Here is a 13,234-nt window from a genome sequence, read left to right as displayed (position 1 = left end):
CTCTTTTATGGCCACATATTTGCCACATTACGTGTGTCGTCCTCACCGATGTGACTGTGCACTCGAGGCGATTACGCGCAATTTATTGCTGTAGCCCCTGAAGGAAAAAAGGCAGCGCAAACCTCCGTTTCCATCTTATTGTAAGACTAAAATGGTTTGAAAAGTAACTTTTTGCCACAAATCAAATTCGTTACTAAATTTAATTTACTCTATTGAAAAAGTAATGCTACGCTCATTTCCTGAGGTCCTGGCGAAGGATGAAATAAAATAGAACAGATTGTCGTCCATACGGCCAGTTCACGTTCGTTGCTCAAGACGTTCCGTTCCGAAGGGAAAGTCAAACTTTGTCTGCTTTCGACACCGGCTTGTTTCGAGCCCGGCTCACGCCTCCCATGGACTGTCAAAGCAAATATCGCCGAAGAAGTCTCTATTTTGCGGCCTTATCGCTGCGGCGGTATCGCGAACAAGGTTTCTTGAGAACTTCTGCGTGGCGTCGCTTTATTTAATGAGTGCGATGCCACCAGCAGAAAGCAGCACTGATATGGTTCCGCTGTCTTCTGTTCTGTTTGAAGGGCGGCATTTTGTTCACAAAAAATGACGCTCGTGGCTCGGTCTAGTGATTACGATGTATGCAGAGTGCTTTCATCCAAGTTGGCTGGCTGGCTGGCTGGCTGGCCGGCTGGTGGTTACTGGATTCTTTGCATTGTTTGGCTTTTCGGTGCTGTCTAATGGATAGAAGAAGAAAGGGAAGCTTTCGGAGCCTACTAAGCCGGCTAGCCGGCTGTCGAACGTCAGGCTCGGTTTCGTTCCACAAAAAGAGCACCGTGAACGTTACTGTTTATGTTCTGCAAACACGACAGATAGGATAGGTCGTCGTTGATGTTGAAATATTTAATCAGAAAAGAGGTGCAGCAAGATCACAGTTTTAAAATTGTATTTGTATTTGTAACTTGAAAGCCACGACGATGGAGACGCCAGGTGCTTGGTACAGATTATGAAGAGGAATGCCTAATGGAGACGCTTGGTCATCGTTGAAACACATGGAAGGAAAACAACCATTATTTTGTGCCCTTCTCCCTATGAAGTTGCTCACTGATCCTTCAACAAAAGACCCAATTTAAAATTGAAAGGATGCGCTTGTGAAGCGCTATGCGTTCGTTCTGGAAAACATAATTGCAATGTCCCGATGATATTCGCGCCCCGTTGCCACGGATTCCTCGCCTCCAACAGATTCTCAATCAACAAAGGCTTCAACCTTCAGAAGAAACGTTGTCATCGCTGCTCGGTACTCTCTGTACCAAGAATGACTTCCATCTTCTCCGGCGAAATTGTAACGTGGGACGCCGAGTGTCGTTCTGTTTGCGACGGATCAAACAGACAGCTTCGTGCGCGGAGTTCAATTCAATTCAGTGCGAACGATTGAAGTCACGGTATACGAAGGATGAAAATCACGCGATGCGATAGAATCAAACCAGCTCTCAAAAGAGGTGCTTTGCGTTGCGTTTGCTTGAAACTTGAAACACGAGTACCATTTTGAATGTGATTAATAGACCATCATAAATCGTTTGCAGCTACCAGTTCGAGGGGCTACGATTTGCAGTCACGGATCCCTCGCGGATAAAAGTGTGGAAGTAGTGAAAAATTCAATTCTTTCGGAAACAGGCGAAGCCAAATTCGGGCGAGCAAAACTTGTACTGCGCTCGTAAAGAGATTGATTTACAACCTGCCTTCCGGAGATGCAATATTTACGCACGAAGCGGACGCGGAACTGGCTTTGATTGGGTCATTCGGAACAGCGAGCAGGTTTCGTTTCTTGGCGGGTGTTATTTGGCTTCGCCTTTCATGTGTTCGCCATTAGCACCAGAACAGACAAGGTTCCTGGTAAATATTTATGCACCGGTATTACAAAAAGGTAATAGTTAGGTAAAAAGTTAAACTACCTCTCTGCTCCGAATAATTTTTAAACCATTCGGAATCGAGGCGCGTTGTGCGCAATATTTTTATGTTGATGGAGGCGCATGGTATCTGGTTCTCAGTATTGATACGATCGAAATTCAAACCACTTCAAAGGATACACATCCAGGAGCCAGTGTTATCGCCTTGCAGTTACACAAATCTTCCCAAAAAGCCAGAAACACGAATGGGGGACGTCTTGAGTGCATTATTTATAGAACGTTACCGAGCCACTGCCACCATATGATCGATCGGGTTAATAAAAATGTAGAAGCCTGCGTCGTTTACAGAACCGCCGCCGGTATCCATTTTTGGATTAAAAGTGCGTGCGCGAAATCTCCTGCCTGCCGGCGGGGGGCAAGAAATCGTAAGGTGAGCCAGCACGGCTTGGGTCAAGAATAGCCGACAGGCACCATGAATCATCCATTAACGATCCGGATGCGGGCACGATTAATGTGACACTTCTAAATGGATTATTTTCGACGTCAGCGCCGACAACATCCGCTTCCTGGGTACGATAAGAGCTACCGACTGCCAAAGCTAACTTGGGGCACTTGGTTACACATACACGACCGAGACCAGACCAGAGAGTGTGGCTCGCAAAGATCGATATCCATTAAAATCGGACGGTAGTTACCTCGAAGATAAGAGACGGCTAACCGTGAGCCACGCGGTTTTTTGGCGGTCTATTCCACTCGGGCGTTTCTACGAAAAGAAACCTAAGAGGAGGTAAGATATATTTATTTTGGGAGCTTTATGGAGCTACTGCTTCCGTGCTTTCCAGTCCACACAGGATTACGGATGGTTTGACGGCTACAAACCCCACTACGCGTTGGCGCTAATGTCTAAGTTAGTGATAAAAGTTACACGGCATAGGCATTTGAACTAAAAAAATAACCAGCCAATGCTATTTAGATTACACGGCCACCATTAGCGAGTTCTCGGCGGTCAGCGGTTTGTGTCCATCGAGATAAAATGAATTTATTGTAATTGCATCGTGAAGAGTGGATTAGCGTCACAGATTAGTGGGGGGCTGGTGAATGATGTTCAATTAGCGTCGAACGCGATTCGAACCGTCGGAGAAACGACGAAAACGGTTAATTAACTATTGGAGAATTGGAAAATACCTAATTTAAACCGCAACAGTAAAATGTTGTTTAAATACAGTTTTCCGACGGAGTTACTTTTCTCTGAATTTTGCAAACACCGGCAGTGACCTAAAAATTGGATCACATTTTTTGACAGATTAATTCGAAGCAAATCACAGCCCCGCTACCCTTATCGGCTTTTATTAACCTCCATAAACCGTTTGTTTGAACAGACATTGACTTGAAGTGATTTTCTAGCACCATCTTTCACCGACTTTACGATCGGACCGGAGGCCGGATCAACAACTCGACCGAACCGGCTCGCCCGGTCCCCAACGAGCGTGTCTGCGTAGCTTCAATACGGATGTTAAATCAAATTTTATATTTATTATGATTATACGTCGTCCCCTTTCGTCGTCCCGGTAGGTCGATGATGGTGCTCCCCAACGCGGCCGGTAACTGGACGCCAGGATACAAAGGAACGAACAGGACACTCGGCACGGTGGCCCACAGCAACCGAATGGAAGAAGAGCCAGAAGTCTTTTACGACTCACGTCCATCACGGCATCTTTCGTGGCATATGCCAGTGGACAGTCACCGGTCGGGAAAGTTCCAACGAACGAGATTTTTTCGCTCACTCTCTTTCTCTCTCTCTCATTTTCCCATAAAAGCGTGATCGATTTTCAACCCGAAACGGGCGGTGAGGCGAGATATGTTTTACTTTGTTTATTCCTGCCACGCGGCACGCTGACCATACGCCCGCCGTACGTGATCCGGCGGCTACGAGATCATCCCTGCTGCTGCTGCTTTCCTGTGATTTAACACGAACGCCGTCGTACGTTTACAATGGCCCCAACGATGGCTAACGGTTCCTTGGCCGGCACGGGCACGTGCTGCTCCTTGAAGGGGTGTTCCTTGGTGAATCCTTGACTCGCGTCAAGTGTAGGTTCCCGGAGAAAGAAGGCAAATTTACCCTGTAATGACCACGTCCGCCCTACGTCTGTAGGGCTGTTGTGTGCAATATTTCACATTCCTATCTGGCTTCGGCCAGGCGGCTAGAGTAAAAAAAGGAGACGAAGCCCCACGATAGTGCCCTTGCTTGCTGGGGCGGAAATTGAAAATATAATCCCGGCGTGGCTCTTCAAAAACACGAAGAAAAAAAACGAAAATCACGATCCTTAACCATGACCACGGAAAGAGAGTTATTTTTCTTCATTTCTTCCCTCTCACGAAGCCCGGCACAAGATGTTTCGGGGAAGCAATCGAGCGTAACCGTCCAATCGTTCCAGACACTCGTGGGCAATTGTTTGTGGCACACGGCACAGGACATATTTTCTCTTATTAGATGAACTATTTGAGGTTGACCTGTGCGATGAAATTACGAATGTCAAATTCAATGCCCTTTCTGACCCCTAAATATTCAAGTTCAAGCTTAAATCTTTAAAAAACCACCAAACGATCTAACATCTTCTCGCACGTTGTGAAAATAAATTTCGTTCGTGTTCGAAGTGTAAGGATTTTTGGGGGGCCTTTATTCCGAATCGAACCCCGCTGGGAGAGGGCCCTGGAACACGACACTCCACCTTCGTGTAAAAGGATTTCGCAAAAATGAAATATTTCGCCTACGTACCGCGAACGCATTTATTCCTCTCACATTCCGGCGTAGGTGATTGCCCTGATCACCCTTCTGCCGTTCGATGGATTAGATTGCGAAGGATAAAGCAATTCCTGGTGCGGATTGTGCGGTGCGGTCGAAGAGTAATATCCGATGGAACGCCGGTGGCGGCGACGTCGTTCGTTAGCATATGCGGCCAAGGCGCTCTGTCATTCTTGAGTCAGCCGTTGAGATGCTCTTAAGGATTGGGCATGACAACGGCCGCTTTATCATACGAGAGAAAAAGAGAGAGAGAGAGAGCGCGCAAAAAACAGCGTAACGATCAAAAGCTGTCCGCCGAGCATGTTACCGACGGTGCTGCGGTTAGCATAAACAGCGCCATGAATGCTGTAACTCCTTCAAGCATTTATTGATGGAATTGTGGCAAACTTTATTAGCATAATATTCTCCTGGATGTCAGGATGTCGGTAACGAATTTCGGTACCTTCGCTAGGAGTGTCGGAGTCCATACCAAGGTTCATAACTACATTAAGCGTATGGTTCGTGACGGGGCATGTGAACTGATAGCCGAAAGTTCGTCGGGAAGGAAGTGTTAAACTTTAACGGGCTGCTCTCTGGGGCTATGGCTAAACTTGACCACCACAAACACAAGATGCTCGTTTAATGGAAGACATTTTTCTTTCAAAGTGGGCTCGTTGTGTCCCGCCAAGCTGAAGGAAAGGCGACCTCTCGAGAGTACGTATTACGATAATTGAAAAATAAAAGCTCCAAGTGACCCGTTCACTATAAAAGGGGGGCCCCGTAAAAAGGGGGGCCGTAGCTAGCCGGACTTTACCCATTGCTTCTTCGTCTGGTAAATACATTTTATTTCGCACCATAAACTGCGGAACACGCTTTTCGTTTATCCCATTAAACCGGTGCACCGCGTGTCTGGCGCGAGTCGAGTGCAACCATCTCGCGCCGGAAGCATCCGACCACCGTTTCTGAAGTGTCCAGTTTCCTTCGCGATGCCCGCGACTCGTAACAATTCATCCCGTAAAATTCCCGAGCAATTGTTGATGGCAAACCGTCAGCTCCTGTTCCAAAAGTAGTAATGTTCGTTCGTGTCCGCCGTTTAACAGTTTCAATTTCCTATTGTTACATTAAACGGACCAGTGTTTCTTGCCGTGTCACGAATACGAGGCGAGTTTTCGGTGAAAATGGTCGTCCGTTTGAGTTAGCGACCATCTGCCCAAAACTCTTCACCATTCTTTACCCATATAGCGGGCCAACAACATTGGGCCAACATTTTACACTTTTAACGCCGTTAATGCTCGATGCTGGATTTCGTAAGCAAAACCCACCCCAAACCCACCGAAACAAAAGGGGAACCGAGATTTGGGTCGGTGGTCGGGCAAGCAACAATATTATTACACTGCGCCATCGTCCGTGTTTACTTCAAAAATTTACACCTCGACCGTAAAACCAATAGCCTGAAGGTAAACACTAAAGCCGCGGCCGTCCGTCGGATCCAGGAATCCGCCGTCCGGAACGGCGGTCAAAGCGGATTCAACTCCGTGTTTGCCTATGGTGGCCGCCGGTCGGTTGATCCGTACGCGCGCATATTTGCAAACTGCTTTCCAAGTAAACGGTTCGTCCATCAAAAAGGCCACCGATGCCATTCGTCTAATGGAAGTCGTGTTTCTGTTGAATGTCGGTTTGACATATCATCACAAACCCGGGATGACCGGACAGAACTCCGGCGTCAACATTGGAGCATCGGGATGCAGCGTGGTTCGCCGCATTTGCTATTGTTTCCTATTGGATTGGGTTTATTTGGAGGATGCCACCAACATTATTGTATCTATTGAACTGAAATTATTCTGCCATTGGCAGTGTACAAAATAAATAATTAATTCCGAGGGCCAATGGAACGATTAGTCTCGCTGGTGGGGGTGTCAATTTCAAATAGTAATCAATTATCAATCAAAAGGGGGAGGCAAATGGGGTGAAAATGATCTAAACTGATAGTCACGTTACACGGATAAGTCGCGATTGTGGTGCTGGGTGTTGATCAAACAGACCAATGCTGGGCTTTGTGGTTGTGATACAAAAAATCGGGAGTGGAACATTGGAGAAATTGGCAGCATCATATGTTGGCCGCATCGTATGTGAATCCAATTTCATCGTACAGTGACCGCATTACAGCACGAGCTCGTGCTGTGCCCATTATACTAATAATCCGGCTCCGGACCACACTGGGGAGCAATGAAATCACATGCTAATTGGCACGTACAACTGTGAACACGTCGCGGACTGGCCTCTGCTCCACTTGTATTGGTTTCTTTTATGTTCCTTTGCAATCTAAGCATATAAAACATATTTTACAGACAAAGCATAAGCATATCAGAACACGTACGAATTTGTTGAACCGATAAAACTCAATATCCTCCAGGACACAGAAGGCTGCTCAGTGGTTCCGATTGGAAGCAAACATATCACATAACGCAAACAAGGTTTTTGGTGGACGCATTAATAGCGCTCACCCTGCCAGCTGATCAGTACAGTATCGAATTCCTAGTGCCCTACATTCCGGCTGGCCGCTAAGCTGCCCTGTCCAACGCCAATCTCGTTCTCGGCAAATCCACAAATATTGCTCCGGCGCTCCGCGTCCACGATAATTCCCAAACCTTTATTTGCACCGCTAACGCTGGGTTGGCCGAAGTGTGCCTTAAGATTCTCCTGGCTCAATACGTCGATGGCGACCCTTTCCGATGGGCTTGGATTAACTAACCGATGGGCTGGGTGCGGATGTTTACCGAAACCGCTGTCCAGATGGTTGGCGTGCTACATAAACCGACCGTCGCACTCGCACCTGGCCCATAGAACGGATTAGCATTTATATTTGCAAACAAGGGCTGTAGCTCGACTCGACGACAACGTTGCTGGTTGCCGGGCGAACTTGTCTAGCGAAAAGTTGATGGGCAATAGAGGTCACTCGTAGCCTAAGGGTTGCGTCGAGCACTCGTATTCAAATTAATTCCCTGTATCGACAGCAGTGGCTCATTCGCAGGCCTGAGCCTGGGGGCCGAACTTCAACGATCAAGTGCCAAGTGTTTGATCCACTCAACGAAGTGGTGTTCAATCCGTGGTATCATCGATACAGTTAAGTGCTGGTACGTTTAGTTGGAGTTCATTACTTTCAATTACTAAACGAAACAACAACAGAATCGAGTTATTTCGCTCAATTGATTTATCGATATTTTTCGATTGGAACTTGCAGTGTGACGTTCGAGTTAGTCACTGTCCAATAGTTCCAAGTGTATCTACGATAATGCCACTTTTTCGCAACGAAATCAAATTTAATTCTATCAAAACGTAGGGCTCCAATAAAAACCTCAAAAATTGACGTATTTTCCACGGCATTTGTGTTCGTTTCCAACACAATCCGATGGTGCCTGTACATCCACCAAACTGGGTCACCACTCTTAGCCCTGCAAATGGCCAACAAATACATCACCGAAACGGGGCATCCGTGTTTCCGTTTTTCGTTGCTGGGAAGGTGATTAGGAAACCTACATCCGGTTGCGGCCAAAGATCAGACACGTGTTCGTGTAAAAAAACACCGAACACATTTCCAGACGTTTAGTAGAACCGTAAACTTTGCCCGAAACCCGCGCACGTTGTTTCTATTATTTTCCCCTGGCTCTGATTTGCCCCGTCACCTGTCGACGTAGTCTGTTGCTTGGCGGGCGATTTATGATTTATGTCTTGTTTGCGCGGGCATTTAATCGTTTATCGTTATCTAATAACTCGTTCGGCTCTAGAGGAGCTGAGGCACCGGCAACGGATATCGCAATCGCAGCCACATTGATTAATGCGTGCTTTCTAGCCGCATCCGATCGTTCTGGTTTTGGATAAACAATAGCAGAACAGAGCATGATCGAGATGTCTAGCCTATGCAATGTAAAGAGTTCTGAAAGACTTTCCATTTTATGGTTTCCCCCCATGGACTTCAGTGAAATTTCGAAATGACATAGAACTTTGCGGTGAGAGTAGTTCTCAGTACAGAAAAAAGAGCTGCAGCTCTCTCCGGGGATCGGCGAAGTGAATTCTCTTTAATCACTGCGTGATGAGTTCCATGAATAATTTGGAAACCCCGCTAGCGCTATCTGGCAGGATGTCCATTGGCTTGGCAAAACAGGAAGTTCCAGTCACTGGACCTCGATATCAAATAGATGAATCAAAACAACATCGTATCGAAACCGAATGAAATGCCATTTAATTAAACTCATTTATTTGAAGCACACTCCAAAATCGACCACTCGGCACTCGACAAAATCAGGAGCTCTATCATTTCATTTTAAACACCAAACGTAGTAGAACTCATCGGAAAACATTGCGTTCCCGGCAAAGAAAGGATTACAAATGCATAGGCTGCCGTTCCTCGGTGCTTTGATTTGAAATGCGCTGCGGTTTGATTGGTAATTCCGAGAATGTGGCCATTACCACGACATTGTTGCAACATAAATCAGATTTCCATCAGGTTGGCAACGTTTCATTTCAGCAACGTTCCTGATTCGGTGTGGACAACGATCGATTCCTTTTTACAAAGTGAGCTATCAAATAAATGCCAGCCACAGCCTCCAATTGTTTCATTAACAGAAAGCGCGCTGGCATTCAGCCCAAACGGAAAACGGTGACATTCGAGGGACCGTTACCGCGAACCACCAAACAATGGCCACCAGAAATCAATTTCGCACAATTTTTGATGCTAAAATTGTCACCCGACCGAATGGGGACCGAACCGAAATTGTATTTTCATCATTTTCCAGCACATTGGACAGTGTTTCGTTGTCCGCCTATTAAGGGCCTGTTCCAGTATAGACACAGCCGCATTGTTGTGGAACATTTTAACCGGGTTGAAATGTTTTGGACAAATTGAACGAAAAGAGTGAAAAGACCCTCCCGAAAAAAAAACAAGAGATGATGGACAACAAAGCTGCATACTCAAAGTTTCCCCGTTTTTGACGGAATGTTCCGAATCCGAAAAATATTTCGGTCCAACGGAGCGACATTGTTGGCGAATTAGTTCCGCTGGCGGACCCGCTGGCAGTGAAACGGTTTGGCGCCGATGAACACACTTCTGGCGCACAAAAAAAAACCCTTTCACAGTAGCACCGCGCTGAGTTTGGTTAAATTTATCTTCGTGTGATTTCGGTGCGATTTCGAGCGCCCGGAGGGATTTGAAGGAGCCGCCTTTTTGGACGCTTTACGGTATCGAACGCGGCAACGTAAATCTTGCCCATCTTGCCGATGGTGAACTGTCAAAAAGCCGTCCGCCTGCGGGAAACTCCGGAGAACCTGAGCCGCAGGACATCGGCTTGAATAAACGCAGCACAATAACGTGCGTCGTTGGAACCTTCGTGACCTTTCGGAAGGCCCAGCTCAGCGAGGCTCCAAACAAAAAAGAGGAGTTCACGCACAAAAGGAGCCAGCAGCCAGTCCCTGAAGAGACGCACCAAACGCACCCGTTAAGGAGGATGGAGATTCGGTCCCGTCGCTATCCTGCTGTGCCATCCTTGACGCCTATAGCTGGGCAGCAGAGACAGCAAAACGCGACGAAATGGAAATCGAAATCGATATCCCGCAAGCGCCGGGGCCAATGTTTGGGCTTCATTAGCCCTTTTCACTGTCAACGATTGTGACGACTTTTGGTTCATCATCTCACCAGCAGCGACCGCTGCGGCGATCCCTTCCAGAGCGCAAGCATTCAATTTCCAATTCAATCGGTCGTGGGACCTGTTTTAATTAAAATTTAATTCTGGCCAATTAAATGTCCCGCGACAGGTACCAGTGTTTGGGCCTCAGTTCGTGCCGGGGTGGAGAAATTAGTGTTGAACCCTTTCTGGGTGCCGTAAAGGACGTCACAATGGTGTGAAGCTATTCTTTCAATTACAGCAGTATTATCTACTTTCGAGCGTCGTTTTGCTTCCACCATAAAGAGGTGCAAGACGAGGATTCTTGATCGAGGATCGTTGATGAGCAACGCTTTGATGATTTAAACCGACGTTGTGGAGCTCCCGAATTTGATTGAACTATACGTGATTAATTTAATTAATTACTTTATAAATTGAAATGAAACACTCTATTCAATTAGCACGAAAAGGTGCATGAAAAGGGTCCTGAGAGCTATAAGCACTTGAGCTATCTTTCTGAAAAGTTCTCATAACTCTGGCTTCGCACAGATCCCAAGACGGGGCACGGGCACTCTGTATGATTAGGCATGCTTCACAGTAAAATATGGCCACAAAGCTCAACCAGAGTGGCATCATCTCCGTGACGATTTACCCATCCATCAAGACGATAGGAGCCAGCGCCTCCGTGCTGCGACGATCATTTGTATGTTGATTTTGTGCCTCGCGCCCAACATAAGATCGCCATAAAGTACGAAACGGACCCGACGAGCAACTTTACGACGCCCAACCACGATAAGCATAATCTTGTGTGTAATTTTTGGATGGCCAATGTCGGTTTCCCGCTATTCCCCGCCAATCACTAAACATCCCAGGAGAAGCCATTCGTGCCATTCTGCAGCGCTATCGCTATGCGGTGCTATCTAGTTCTGAGAGGTTGAAAATATTTGGACAAGACGTTAGCGTTTTGGGAAGCATTTTTGGAAGCGTGTTTCGGTTCCGTTACGCTTCCGGAGAGTGTAAATCGAATTTTCATAAAACAACGGTTGTAGGCTACCCGGTTACGTCGGAACCCATTCGCACCGGTTAATAAACCGTGCTAATAAATTATAAAAATATTACCTTTCTTCAGCGACACGGCCCGGTTCCGATGGCCGCCCTTCCTACCTGCCTGCCTGCGTCATAAAATGCTCAAAATGTTACGATGTTTTGTTTACCTCACACGCAAAGGCGCAACGGTGCAGGGCTCGTGCCCGGGCCGATGTCGGTGTAATAAAAATCGATTCACTAAAGGTGCGGCCTGCGGGAACGGGCTCCGCTCCGTCTCCCGGGGGGCTGGCCGAACGATACGCTTGACCGTGTCAATCAAATCGTTTTATGGATCGCCAGCGCCCTTTTAGCGACTTCACGCGCCCGTACGCTTCCTGAGCTTTTATTTAAGAACGAGAAACGCACAAAAAAGCTGTCTCATTGCTCGAGCCGCCCAGGGGACAGGGCGCTAAGCTGCTGCTCGTGTGAAGGGTGCAGCGTTGTGTTTTTACGATGTGCCCTGCTCAAGCCTTGGCCAACCGAATGCGAAAGCCGTAAACGCGGGCCCTTACGGTGCAGAAAATCACCAGCATCGAAATGCATCCACCCGATGCTCGGACGAGGACCGAGGGCCGAATAAGAAAGGTTCGATTTTTCCCTCATCATCGCCTTCAATCAACGCTCTCTCAGCGATCAGCTTCATAAAGTCCGCGAACCGTATGTGGTGACGCAGAAAAGCATAAAAATCGGCCGCCAAATCCACCGGCGTAAAGCTTCGCACCATTGGCGTTCGCTTCTGGGGACTCCAATTTATGACTCCAAAATGGAGGGTCGAAGGCATATTTTGCACACCCGAACAGTGCCTTCAGCGAAAAAGCGAGACACGTAATGGCGAGATGGATTTTGTTATTAAATAAAATCCCGAATTTCGTGCAAATGGAGTGTGCCGAATGGTTCGAGTGTGTGGCCGCGAAGCCGAATTTTCCGTTCCGTTCAGTCCTCTTGAACGAATTCGAATTCAAGTGGAGCGTATTATTTGCTTCAATGGAGCAATATTCGAGTAAATTAAAACTTTGTTTCTCATTTTCATGCGCAATGCGCACGCAACAATGGGTACTTATGCTTACTTTGAATGGGTGAAACAATAAAAAAGGTAGTAAGACACGAGGGATGAATTTTGATCCTCAATCTGTTTCAAATTAAAATTAATACCTCCTGGCGTTCTCATTAATCGTCATAATGAGCACCTCATTTCGCATACTCATCATTAAACAAACGAATGTAAAATAAAACCACAAACGAGCAAGAAACGCTATTCATTCAGCACCCCACCAAGCCAGCGATGTAAATATGGATTAAAATATTTACAAAAACCGTTCACTCGATGCTGCATTTCACAAAAAGCATGATGCACTGCGTGATGCAAGTATTGTTAATGAAAAATGCAACCACAAACTGCGGGGCACCCGACACTGTCCGTCAGTCACAGCGGCCACCGACACGATCGCGACACGTGCCAGTTGGTGGCCCATGATTGATGAATCCTGCTGGTGTCCGTCACATGAATGGGTGAGCATAAAGTGCCAAGCGATATTTGATGGTCGGCAACTCATTCATTCTGTGGCGCTTGATTCGCGATTGAACAGACAGGCGGCCAAAGCAGAAGAAATAAATATTCACTCAACACTTCCTTTTTGGTGCGTTCGTGTGCTGAGCTGTGAATGAAACGAGCGCGACCATTTATATTCCGGAAACTAGCGTGAAAGTGTTCACCATATCGTGCTTCGACGACGTGTGGATTAAATTTACGTGGATTTCATGTTTACGATTTTTCCCAATTCACGTGGATAGACTATAGTTTAGACGGCCAAAAC

The sequence above is a fragment of the Anopheles bellator genome, chromosome 1 (assembly GCF_943735745.2).
Source record: "Anopheles bellator chromosome 1, idAnoBellAS_SP24_06.2, whole genome shotgun sequence".
NCBI classification, from domain to species: Eukaryota; Metazoa; Arthropoda; class Insecta; order Diptera; family Culicidae; genus Anopheles; species Anopheles bellator.
Note: the sequence above shows the minus strand (reverse complement) of the source record.